This window comes from Phyllobates terribilis, unplaced genomic scaffold (assembly GCF_046119375.1).
Source record: "Phyllobates terribilis strain yellow unplaced genomic scaffold, ASM4611937v1 Scaffold_5__5_contigs__length_657084704, whole genome shotgun sequence".
In the NCBI taxonomy this organism is placed as follows: domain Eukaryota; kingdom Metazoa; phylum Chordata; class Amphibia; order Anura; family Dendrobatidae; genus Phyllobates; species Phyllobates terribilis.
In genome coordinates, this window is record NW_027362765.1 from 113,033,301 (window position 1) to 113,046,830 (window position 13,530).

General features: G+C 46.9%; 1 long non-coding RNA gene across 1 annotated transcript in view; it reads left to right on the plus strand.

Moving 5' to 3' along the window:
* The first annotated feature begins 5,814 nt into the window (after positions 1-5,814).
* Positions 5,815-13,530, plus strand: part of LOC141270918 (uncharacterized) — a 143,263-nt gene continuing 135,547 nt past the window's right edge. Inside the window, exon 1 of the long non-coding RNA XR_012321767.1 lies at positions 5,815-6,131. This is a non-coding gene — a long non-coding RNA (uncharacterized lncRNA). The remainder of the gene's footprint in view (positions 6,132-13,530) is intronic.

Here is a 13,530-nt window from a genome sequence, read left to right on the forward strand (position 1 = left end):
CATCAGTGCGAGCGGCGGAGAGTTTCTTCCTCTCCAATCTTTTCTTTGTTTCAAGAGCTAAAGGACATCAGTGAATGACTACGGATGACGGACTGCAAGGAGCCGGCGAGGAGCAAAAGAAACGTCTTTGATGAAAATGATGGAGAATATCTTTCAAAGTGCTCGCTTAATGTGACACACAGGGGTCGGTGTTGGGCAGGCTCTACTCACTCTCTGTCAAACGAGAGAAAATCAGAAGGATAGAACAGAATTAACAGATTTTTGGGGTAATAGTTATTTGGTTAGAAAAAGGAGTTCTAATCTATAATATAATCGGCTAAGCGTGTCTCTGTCTGAAGCCTCTATAGACTGCACATGCGTGACGCGCAGTCTGGCTCCAGACAGAAGAACGCATCCAGCCGTTACAGGTAAGAGGAGTGTATGGCGCCGGAGATCGCGGTATGCGTAGACACTGAACGCATACCGCGATCTCCGGCGCCATACTTACATACCTACCTGACCGGGAGGAGCGTTGCCGCGGTGCCTCTGTTCTGGCCGGAGACCGGGGGCAGAGTGAAGGTGTCGGATCGGCGCATGCGCATAGCGCTATCCGGCGCCATTTTACTGAAGACACATTTGCAGTGTGCCTTCAGCAAAATGGCGCCGGACAGTGCGGTGGTCCGGCGCCGCACTCCTCTCCCGGGCTCCGGCAGAACAGGACACAGAAGCGCTGGAGCACAGAGGAGAAAGGTGAGTATAAGTGTTTATTTTTTTGCATGTGTGTACAGCATGAAAGGGATGAGGGGGCCACACATACCAGGATTGTGGGGTGAGGGGGCCACACATACCAGGATTGTGGGGTGGGGGGACCATGCATACCAGGATTGGGGGGTGAGGGGACCATGCATACCAGGATTGGGGGGTGAAGGGACCACATATATCAGGATTGTGGGGTGAGGGGATCATGCATACCAGGATTGGGGGGGTGAGGGGATCATGCATACCAGGATTGGGGGGTGAGGGGACCATGCATACCAGGATTGGGGGGTGAGGGGACCATGCATACCAGGATTGTGCGGTGAGGGTATCATGCATACCAGGATTGGGGGATGAGAGGTAAAGCACATACCATTATTGGGGGATGAGGGGACTATGCATACCAGGATTGGAGGGTGAGGGGTGCCATGCATACCAGAATAGGGATGAGGGGTACCATGCATTCCAGAATAGGGATGAGGGGTACCATACATACCAGGATAGGAATGCGGGGTACCATGCATACCAGGATGAGGGATTGGGTGCCATGTATTCCAGGATGAGGGGTACCATACATACTAGAAGAGGGATGAGGGGTACCATAAACACCAGGATAGGGATGAGTGCTACCATACATACCAGGATAGGGATGAGGGGTACCATGTATACCAGGATTGGGGATGAGGGGTACCATGTATACCAGGATTGGGGATGAGGGGCCCATGCATACCAGGATATGGATGAGGAGTGCCATGCACACCAGGATGGGGGTGAGGGAGCCATGCATACCAGGATTGGGGATGGCGGAGCCATGCATACCAGGATTGGGGATGAGGGGTACCATGCAAACCAGGATTGGGGATGAGGGGCCCATGCATATCAGGATGGGGGTGAGAGGTGCCATGCATATCAGGATTGGGGATGAGGGAGCCATGCATACCAGGATTGGGGATGAGGGGTGCCATGCATATCAGGATTGGGGATGAGGGAGACATGCAAACCAGGATTGGGGGTGAGGGGTGCCATGCATACCAGGATTGGTGGTGAGGGTTGCCATGCATACCAGGATTGGGATGAGGGGTGCCATGCTTACCAGGATTGGGGGTGAGGGGTGCCATGCATACCAGAATAGGGAAGAAGGGTGCCATCTATACCAGGATGGGGATGAGGGGTGCCATGCATACCAGGATGGGGATGAGGGGTGCCTATACCAGGATAGGATGGTGGGGACAGGAGGGGGACAGCACAAATACCAGGAGGGGGCAGCACATACCAGAATGGGAGACCATACACCAATAAAAATGCTTGCCACCCGGGTGTAGAACGGGTTCAATAGCTAGTGATGTTATATTCTAAAACACATGACCAGCCTTAGGGTGCTTTCACATTGCGTTCTTGCCCACGTTCAGTTGTCCTGTTGGGGCTTGTGTCCGAACCCCCTGCAATCGGGATTCAGACGTATGCTCTAATGGGGCCATTGACTATAATTGACAGAGTCAATGTGTGCTCTCTCGTTCCATTAGGCATGTAGGTCTACTGGAGATGGACAATTTGACGTAGTTGACTGCGTATATTCCTGAAAATAATGCATGGCTGAGCACACATTGACTCTGTTGTCACCATTATAGTCAATGGCCCCGTCCGCACATATTCTCAAAACCAATTTTGCAGGGAGTTTGGACACGAGCTCACTGAATGTGGGCAAAGATGCAACACAAAAGCACCCTTAGTTGTGTGGTGTGCTTCATATGCTTTAATACATGGCACAATTTAGTGGCCCTGGCACTTCCAATTTCATAGTTGTTTCTCAAACTATGAGAAGGCAGCTCTACTGAGTATATCTTGACTTCATAGTTTATTGACAAGGCAAAGTTGTCTTGATAACTTAACGAGGGTTACCTGGACACAATACTGGGCACTTTTTAGCAGTGTTATCTGGTCAAGTTACAGCAGGTGCATGAAATACTGTAAGGGCTCATGCACATGGTCCGAGTTGACAAAGCATCGAATTGCACTCGGACTAATGCTATTCTATGGGACCGTGCACATGGCTCGGTCCGTGGAACACATCTCAGCATGCCCGACTTTGATCCAATATTTGGATAGCGCTTGGTCATGCAAGTCAATGAGTCAGTGGAAAACATCGGACTGCAGTTGGATGACATCTGAGTGCAGTCCGATTTCCGCGGACTGAAAGAATGTAGAAGATGGAGAAAATTTTTTCCCCATCTTCTCCTCATCCGATAGAATTGGATCAAACTCTGATTAGAGTTTATTTGCATAATTGGTCCGATTCTCTAGGATGAGACCCGAACCTTACACCATATCATTATACACTGGTCAAAAAAATAAAGGGAACACTGATATAACACATCCTAGATCAGAATGAATGAAATATTCTCATTGAATACTTTGTTGTGTACAAAGTTGAATGTGCTGACAACAAAATCACACAAAAATCATCAATGGAAATCAAATTTATTAACCAATGGAGGCCTGGATTTAGAGTCACCCCCAAAATTAAAGTGGAAAAACACACTACAGGATGACCCAACTTTGATGTAATGTCCTAAAAACAAGTCAAAATGAGGCTCAGTATTGTGTGTGGCCTCCACGTGCCTGTATGACCTCCCTACAACGCCTGGGCATGTTCCTGATGAGGTTGCGGATGGTCTCCTGTGGGATCTCCTCCCAGACCTGGACTAAAGCATCCGCCAACTCCTGGACAGTCTGCGGTGCAGCGTGACGTTGGTGGATGGCGCGAGACATGATGTCCCAGATGTGCTCCATCGGATTCAAGTCTGGGGAATGGGCGGGCCAGTCCATAGCTTCAATGCTGACACACTCCAGCCACATGAGGTCTGGCATTGTCCTGCATTTGGAGGAACCCAGGGCCAACCGCACCAGCATATGGTCTCACAAGGGGTCAGAGGATCTCATCTCGGTACCTAATGGCAGTCAGGCTACCTCTGGTGAGGACATGGAGGGCTATGCGGCCTTCCAAAGAAATGCCACCCCACACCATTACTGACCCACTGCCAAACCGGTCATGCTGAAGGATGTTGCAGGCGGCAGATCACCCTCCACAACGTCTCCAGACTCTGTCACGTCTGTCACATGTGCTCAGTGTGAACGTGCTTTCATCTGTGAAGAGCACAGGGCGCCAGTGGCGACTTTGCCAATCCTGGTGTTCTGTGGCAAATGCCAAGCGTCCTGCATGGTGTTGGGCTGTGAGCACAACCCCCATCTGTGGACGCCGGGCCCTCATACCACCCTCATGGAGTCGGTTTGTAACCGTTTGTGCAGACACATGCACATTTGTGGCCTGCTGGAGGTCATTTTGCAGGGCTCTGGCAGTGGAGGTAGCGGTCCTGCTGCTTGGTTGTTGCCCTCCTACGGCACCCTCCAAGTGTCCTGGTGTGCTAGCCTGTCTCCTGGTAGCGCTTCCAGCCTCTGGACACTATGCTGACAGACACAGCAAACCTTCTTGCCACAGCTCGCATTGATGTGCCATCCTGGATGAGCTGCACTACCTGAGCAACTTCTGTGGGTTGTAGAGTCCGTCTCATGCTACCACGAGTGTGAAAGCACAACCAACATTCAAAAGTGACCAAAACATCAGCCAGAAAGCATTGGTACTGAGATGTGGTCTGTGGTCCCCACCTGCAGAACCACTCCTTTATTGAGGGTGTCTTGATAATTGTGAATAATTTCCATCTATTGTCTATTCCATTTGCACAACAGCATGTGAAATTGATTGTCAATCAGTGTTGCTTCCTAAGTGGACAGTTTGATGTCACGGAAGTTTGATTCACTTGGAGTTATATTCTGTTGTTTAAGTGTTCCCTTTATTTTTCTGAGCAGTGTATTTTTTGGGCACTATATGGAAGGTGTCTATAGATGGTATGGCACAGAGTAGAGATGAGTGAATTGATTTCATTATGAATTTCCACAAAAAATGGATTCACCAGAATTCAAATTTTTCAGGATTTGATCTGCACAAATTGACCACCAGTTGCCTCCCATTTTTCTGGAATTCTTATAGAGCCAGAAAGAAGTAAAAAATTAATAAACGTTTCTACGAACCTGTCCTGACCCATCCTCACATGTGCTGCCACTATAACTTCCCAACTTTGCTCGTTTTAGGTCTTCGGTCTTCTTTTCTTTTGTCTTCCATTAGTTTCCTCTTTGTGCTTCTGTTGGAAATCTCCCGGTGCTGACGACGCCTCGCAACATAGTAAAATAATCTAATGGGCGTTGTCCATGTGAAAACATTATGAGGCCTAATAGAAGACAGAAGACAAGTCCCAAAGCAAGTGGAGGACCAGACAGGGAACTTCAGTGGCAGAACACGGAAGGGGAGGTCCTATGGCAGGGGAGTATAATTTTTATTATTTTTTATTCCCTTCCAAGTTCTTTATTATGCTTTGCAGATTACGCTCAGATCATATTTTATTCAACCAAAGCGAATCTGCTCAAAACCAATTTATAACTAACACAGAGCACTAACCAATGCTGTGCTACTGATGAAGCTAGGAACCAAAGGCAATGAAGATGATTGGACATCTTGGACATCGTACGTCTTGTACCCTCTTTAAATTCAGGTCATTTTTAATTTTTAGATGGATTCAAATGAGATTTATAGAATTTTCAGCAGACAGTCCTTTCTGGATACATTAGTTCACATAATTCTCAATTTTTGCATAATATTTGTTGACTTTTACTAAATGATCCCATAGAAAATAACCCTGGAGGCTTCTCAGGATATGGAGGAAACATTAGAACTCACCAAAAATAACCCTCCGTTTTTTTTTTTTTTTTTGAAACTTTGCGATAAGGTGAGTACAGGTAACATAAGTCACTTTCTAAAACTTTTGATCAAGGAACAAGGTTTCTAGTATATAATTTAACTGTTTACCTTAAAGTTACTTTGCTTCCCCACCGAGCTCCACAGCCAGAGGGATGTTCAATGGAGTCTCTTTGTTTAGTGAGTTTGTTTTCTTCCAGCAATGAGACATGTGAAATGAATTCTGAGATCTTGATAAGCCAAATCCATTTATTTTATAATATTCAAAAATGTCTCTTCCTTTTTCCGCCTCAGTGCTGAAATCACAGCAGGGAGAACCTTTTCAGCTCTAGCAGCAGACGCCGCGTCTTAGTCTCAACCTTTTACATTGTTTTTTTCATGCAGACGTCTGTGCCGTTGAGCTGTTTTTTCCATTTTATTTTGTTCACCTGTTTACTTCCATTTTACTTTTTTATAAACTAAATTGAAGAAAAATTCTGAGCACAGGGAACTGAGGGAAACTCACTGAAGAGGGACGATAAAGTAGGAAATCAGCAAGATGAAAAACCATTTACAATAATTGTCTCCTCAACAATATGATATATTTAAGGTTAGAAAATTTTTTTCATCCTTCATGTCTGGAATTTTATACCTTTGAAGGCAATATTATACAAATTATGATCTGTTATATACATATATATAGGGGGCAGTATTATAATAGTTATATTCTTCTACATAGGGGCAATATTATAGTAGTTATATTCTTGTATATAGGGACAGTATTATAGTAGTTATATTCTTGTACATAGGGGGCAGTATTATAGTAGTTATTTTCTTGCACATTTGGATGTGTATTATAGTAGTTATATTCTTGTACATAGAGGGCAGTATTATAGTAGTTATAGTCTTGTATATAGGGGCAGTATTATAGTAGTTATATTCTTGTACATAGGGGGCAGTATTATAGTAGTTATATTCTTGTATATAGGAGGCAGTATTATAGTAGTTATATTCTAGTACATAGGGGGCAGTATTATAGCAGTTATATTCTTGTACATAGGGAGCTGTATTATAGTACGGTAGTTATATTCTTTTATACTGTATGAATTTAACAGTGACTGTTACAGTATGGGTATTATAATAGTTATATCACTATTAGTGATGAGCGAACGTGCTCGCCACTACTCAGTCCTCGGCCGAGCATCATGGTGCTCGATAAGCTCTGCGAGTATTTCCGGGGTTGCTCGGCGGGAACTCGGGTCCCCTCCCTGCATGTTTGGCGCTCTTTAGAGAGCCAATGAACATGCAGGGATTGCCTGCCATGCACTGTCATGCCGTAGCCATGTTGGTTGTGGGCATTGCAGTGACTGGTTGGCCGCACAGCGTCTTCAGGTCTATATCAGACCTGGCGCCGCCATGCTCGTCACAGTCACTACGGATCAGACAGTGTAGGGAGAGGTGCTGCTGCGTCAGGGAGAGATTTAATCGTGTATTAGGTAGTGTAGGGAGAAAAACCGTACATTACACATATCCATCTTAACAAACAGTCCTTTTGAGGACTAACTAATCCATCTGCAGAGATATCAGGCAGGCAGTGTATATAGGGAGGCACGCAGGGTATATAACAGACTGCAGTGCACATAGCACAAGAGGCTCCATTCCAGTTCTGCCTTCTGCTGCTGTTATATTTCTAGAAATAGGCCCAGGTCTCAGGGGCCAGGAATATTTTTTTTGCATCTTAATCCTCATAATTTGCTTAAAAAGCAATCCAGAGAACACTGTTTTTCTGCGCCATTTGCTTGTTGGCACTGCAGAATACAGCCAGGTCCTTTCCATATTACAGCGCTAGAAATCAAGCTATTTAAAACTGTGTTTTCTCCGTCACACGGATCACATATACGTTTTCAGAAAATACTGCCATTTCTGGCCTGCATTACATTTTTTTTCAGTGTGTCAGCAAAGTTTTTGACACTGGTATGCTGTTCAAAACAGTTACCTACAGGCCAGGTATTTAAAACTGTGTTTTCTCCTTCACGCTTATCACATATACGTTTTCAGAAAATACTGCCATTTCTGGCCTTCATTAAAAAAAATTTCAGTGTGTCAGTGAAGCAATTGACACCAGATTGCTGTACAAACTATTTACCTACAGGCCAGGTATTTAAAACTGTGTTTTCTCCATCACACGGATCACATATGAGTTCGATTTAAACTCAGTCATTTGTAGTGAGCGTGGAAGATACTGTCCTCCAATTAAAATGGGCAAGGCACGTGGCAAGGGACGGGGAACTGGACGTGATGGTAATGGTGCATGCAGAGGCCGAGGACAAGGCCGTGGGCAAGCCGAAATTGTGCCACAACAAACGCCCACATCTTCTCGCCTGACCTTCCTGTCCCAATTTCTAGGGGACCGCAGCACACCACTATTGAACCCAGAGCAGTGTCAAAAGGTTGTTGGTTGGATACCGGATAATGCTTCCAGTCACTTAGCCACCACCACCACCCTGTCTTCCACACGGTCAAGTCTCAGTAGCCGTGAGTCTGGACCGCATATTCCTCACCCTGATCCTCCTTCCTCCCACCATGCCGAGCACCCAGAGACAACTGATCCAACACTTGGACACTCTGAAGAGCTGTTCACTTTTCCATTTATAGATTAGGGCCTCTCGCCCGGTCCACTTGAAGCGGAGCAAGAGGAGATTGCATGTAGCGATGCCCAAATATTTGAGCAGCCACGGTCTCACGAAGGCGAGTAGTTATATTTTTGTATATAGTGGCAGTATTATAGCAGTTATATTCTTGAACATAGAGGTCAGTATTATAGTAGCTATATTCTTGTACATAGGGAGCAGTATTATAGTAGTTATATTCTTGTACATAGAGGACAGTATTTTAGTAGTTATATTATTGTACATAGGAAGAAATATCATAGTAGTTCTATTCTTTTACATAGAGGGAAGTATTATAGTAGTTGTATTCTTCTACATAGGGGGCCAAATTATAGTAGTTATATTCTTGTACATAGGGGCAGTATTATAGTAGTTATATTCTTGTACATAGAGGGCAGTATTATATTAGTTATATTCTTGTTCATAGGGGCAGTATTATAGTAGTTATATTCTTGTACTTAGGAGCAGTATTATAGTAGTTCTATTCTTGTAAATAGATGCAGTATTATAATAGTTACATTCTTGTACATAGGGACAGTATTATAGTAGTTATATTATTGTACATAGGAGCTGTATTATAGTAGTTATAACCTCGTACATAGGGGTCAGTATTATAGTAGGTATATTCCTGTACATAGGAGCAGTATTATAGTAGTTATAATCTTGTACATAGGAGACAGTACTGTATTATAGTAGTTATATTGTTTTACATAGGAGGCAGTATTATAGTAGTTCTATTCTTGTACATAGGGGGCAGTATTATAGTAGTTCTATTCTTCTACATAGGGGGCAGTATTATAGTAGTTATATTCTTGTACATAGGAGGCAGTATTATAGTAGTTATATTCTTGTACATAGGGGGCAGTATTATAGTAGTTAAATTCTTGTATATAGGAGGCAGTATTATAGTAGTTATATTCTAGTACATAGGGGGCAGTATTATAGCAGTTATATTCTTGTACATAGGGAGCTGTATTATAGTACGGTAGTTATATTCTTTTATACTGTATGAATTTAACAGTGACTGTTACAGTATGAGTATTATAATAGTTATATCACTATTAGTGATGAGCGAACGTGCTCGCCACTACTCAGTCCTCGGCCGAGCATCATGGTGCTCGATAAGCTCTGCGAGTATTTCCGGGTTGCTCGGGCGGGAACTCGGGTCCCCTCCCTGCATGTTTGGCGCTCTTTAGAGAGCCAATGAACATGCAGGGATTGCCTGCCGTGCACTGTAATGCCGTAGCCATGTTGGTTGTGGCATTGCAGTGACTGGTTGGCCGCACAGCGTCTTCAGGTCTATATCAGACCTGGCGCCGCCATGCTCGTCACAGTCACTACGGATCAGACAGTGTAGGGAGAGGTGCTGCTGCGTCAGGGAGAGATTTAATCGTGTATTAGGTAGTGTAGGGAGAAAAACCGTACATTACACATATCCATCTTAACAAACAGTCCTTTTGAGGACTAACTAATCCATCTGCAGAGATATCAGGCAGGCAGTGTATATAGGCAGGCACGCAGGGTATATAACAGACTGTAGTGCACATAGCACAAGAGGCTCCATTCCAGTTCTGCCTTCTGCTGCTGTTATATTTCTAGAAATAGGCCCAGGTCTCACGGGCCAGGAATATTTTTTTTGCATCTTAATCCTCATAATTTGCTTAAAAAGCAATCCAGAGAACACTGTTTTTCTGCGCCATTTGCTTGTTGGCACTGCAGAATACAGCTAGGTCCTTTCCATATTACAGCGCTAAAAATCCAGCTATTTAAAACTGTGTTTTCTCCGTCACACGGATCACATATACGTTTTCAGAAAATACTGCCATTTCTGGCCTGCATTACATTTTTTTTCAGTGTGTCAGCAAAGTTTTTGACACTGGTATGCTGTTCAAAACAGTTACCTACAGGCCAGGTATTTAAAACTGTGTTTTCTCCTTCACGCTTATCACATATACGTTTTCAGAAAATACTGCCATTTCTGGCCTTCATTAAAAAAAATTTCAGTGTGTCAGTGAAGCAATTGACACCAGATTGCTGTACAAACGATTTACCTACAGGCCAGGTATTTAAAACTGTGTTTTCTCCATCACACGGATCACATATGAGTTCGATTTAAACTCAGTAATTTGTAGTGAGCGTGGAAGATACTGTCCTCCAATTAAAATTGACAAGGCACGTGGCAAGGGATGGGGAACTGGACGTGATGGTAATGGTGCATGCAGAGGCCGAGGACAAGGCCGTGGGCAAGCCGAAATTGTGCCACAACAAACGCCCACATCTTCTCGCCTGACCTTCCTGTCCCAATTTCTAGGGGACCGCAGCACACCACTATTGAACCCAGAGCAGTGTCAAAAGGTTGTTGGTTGGATACCGGATAATGCTTCCAGTCACTTAGCCACCACCACCACCCTGTCTTCCACACGGTCAAGTCTCAGTAGCCGTGAGTCTGGACCGCATATTCCTCACCCTGATCCTCCTTCCTCCCACCATGCCGAGCACTCAGAGACAACTGATCCAACACTTGGACACTCTGAAGAGCTGTTCACTTTTCCATTTATAGATTAGGGCCTCTCGCCCGGTCCGCTTGAAGCGGGGCAAGAGGAGATTGCATGTAGCGATGTCCAAATATTTGAGCAGCCATGGTCACACGAAGGTGACGGTGGGAAAGTGTCACAAGAGGTGGACGATGATGAGACATAATTGCCAGAAAGTCAGGAGGAGGACCAGGGTGCGGAAGTGGAAGACGAGGTGGTGGACGATATAGTAACTGACCCAACCTGGCAGGAGGACATGCAGAGCGAGGACAGCAGCACACAGGGGGAGGGAGGCAGAGCACCCCAACAGGCAGGAAGAAGCAGTGTGGTGGCCGCAGACAAAAGAAAGGCAACCGTTCCTCGTAACACCAACACGAAGGAAGTTGCCAGTGCAACTGTTAGGTCTTCCCGAGTCTGGTTGTTTTTTAAAGACTCTGCCGATAACCCCAAAAAGGCTATTTGCACCACCTGCCAGGCCATCATCAGCAGGGGTGGCAAAACGACCAGCCTGACCACCACCAGCATAATCAGGCACATGGCAGCAAAGCACCCGACTTTGTGGGCCGAACCCCAGGGTCCAGGAACAGTGTCTGCGTGTGGCACCATTGCTTCTTCTGCTGTTGTGGATGCAAGCCAATCCCCTGTCCATGGTGAATGCGAAGATGCCTCCTGCCCTGCACCTGTCGTTGCACACTCTCAAGTAGCAGCATCAGAAAGCACGTCCATGTCCTTGTCCCAGCGCAGCGTTCAGTTGTCCATACCACAGTCCTTGGAACGCAAGTGTAGCTCCCCGAGGGTTCGGCCGCTACAGGGGTATTGCACCTCTGCCAGAGGTGTGGTATTCCACTCCCAGGTAAGGATGGAGTATGGACCAGGGCTCAGTTAGCTGCATACAGCACACACACCCCATTTCCGAGGGACAGCTCAACGGTGCTCCCACTAGACAGAAGTGCAGGCACGACCGACTATGTCCCTGTCTGGAGTGGGGAGGGGGGTGGAATACCCAGTGCTGTAGGAGCAGATAAGGGTTGGTTCCTGAGCGTAGGAAGGAGCCCATTGGTTACTGGTCACCTGGGCTCATGGTCAGAGGGAGGTATAAAAGGTGGGCACCATCTTAGCTCTAAGAGAAGTTCTGTCCAGAGAGGAGAAGACAGGGAGTAGAGGCTCTGTAGGAGCTCTACTCCAGGAGGGCCTAGTGAGAGGCCGAGGAGGAGGTGAAGGGGAGCTGTGGTGTCACCTCAGCCCAGCTCCACGAGAAGGGAGGAGAAGAAGTAACAGGAAAGAAGGAGGAGAGACAGCAAAACAGAAGGGCTCAGGAACAAGAAGGCAGAAGGGACCCTAAGAACCCACGAGAATACAGGGTGAAGGGTCAGGCAGATTAAGGGTGCCGGATCCCAAGTTGGTGGAGGAGAAACTACCCTCAGCCAAAGACCGGACGTCGTGATCATTTATTGGTGTGACACCTCATCAAACCTGCTAGGAAGGCACCATATAAGACAGCGGAGAACGGGGCCCACGTTTACCCGCACAAGTCCGCGGCAGCTGGACAAAAGTGGGTCACTGGTGAGGCAGGCCAGAGAAAGGAAAGAAGGGGGTCCTGTGCCATATTCCTGAACTGCCTGGGAGTTGACCGAGCCCCTCACCTGGTGAACGCAGCACGGCTCGGGCGGTCACTGCTGACAGAAGTGACCCGGAACAAATGAACTGTGAGTAAAGACCCTGGACTGTAACTTGTTGTCTGTGTGCTTTTTCGCTCCTCCGGCACTACCGGTACTGGGACTCTCACCACCATCACTCCCACCATCCACTACACCGCCCTGGGGCCGCACTCTTCCCGTGGGGAGTCACACCATCCCAGCTGCATACATCATCGGCCCCAGCGGTCTGCCCTGCAGCGGCAGTTCCTAATAACCGCAATCCACGGGTGGCGTAGTCGGACATTATCTAAAACATCTAAAGGACTGCCACTGGTCTGACCACCCAGAGCCACGGGACCGGGTCGCCACTACTACCCCCATCGTCTCCCTATTGCCCGGTTCCGAGTGCCCCACGGCCCAGGGGGCGAGTCACAAGCGCAAATATGCAGCCAATGCCCCACAGGCCACACTACTAAATTCTCACATTTCACGACTGCTTGCACTCGAAATTTTGCCTTTTAGGCTCATGAAGACGGAAGCATTCCGCAACTTGATGGCGGCGGCCGTCCATCGGTACTCGGTCCCCAGCCGCCACTATTTCTCCCGGTGTACCGTCCCCGCATTACACAAGCACGTGTCCAAAAACATTAGCCGTGTTCTCAACAACGCAGTTACCGGTAAAGTCCACCTAACCACGGACACGTGGACAAGTGCTTGTGGGCAGGGACGGTACATCTCACTGATGGCACACTGGGTTAACATAGTAGAAGCCGGAACACAGTCGGACCTTGGGACGGAACACGTCCTCCCGAGGTCAAGGATTGTGGGCCCTAGGTCAATCCGGGTTGCCCCCACGGTCTACAGCTCCTGCACCTCATCCTCCTCAGCCTCCTCCTCTTCAGCCTCCATCTCCGAAATGACAACATCAGTCACAAGCTGGAAGCACTGCAGCACTGCTTCGGCCAAGCATCAACAGGCTGTGCTGAAGCTAGTATGCTTAGGTGAAAAACCGCACAATGCTGAAGAGTTGTGGACATCTGTGAAAGAGCAGGCAGATCTGTGGCTCACACCGCTGAACCTACAGCCAGGCATGGTTGTGTGCGACAATGGCCTGAACCTGCTGGCCCATGTGCTTAACCTCGTGGTTCAGCGGTTTCTCAAATCCTACC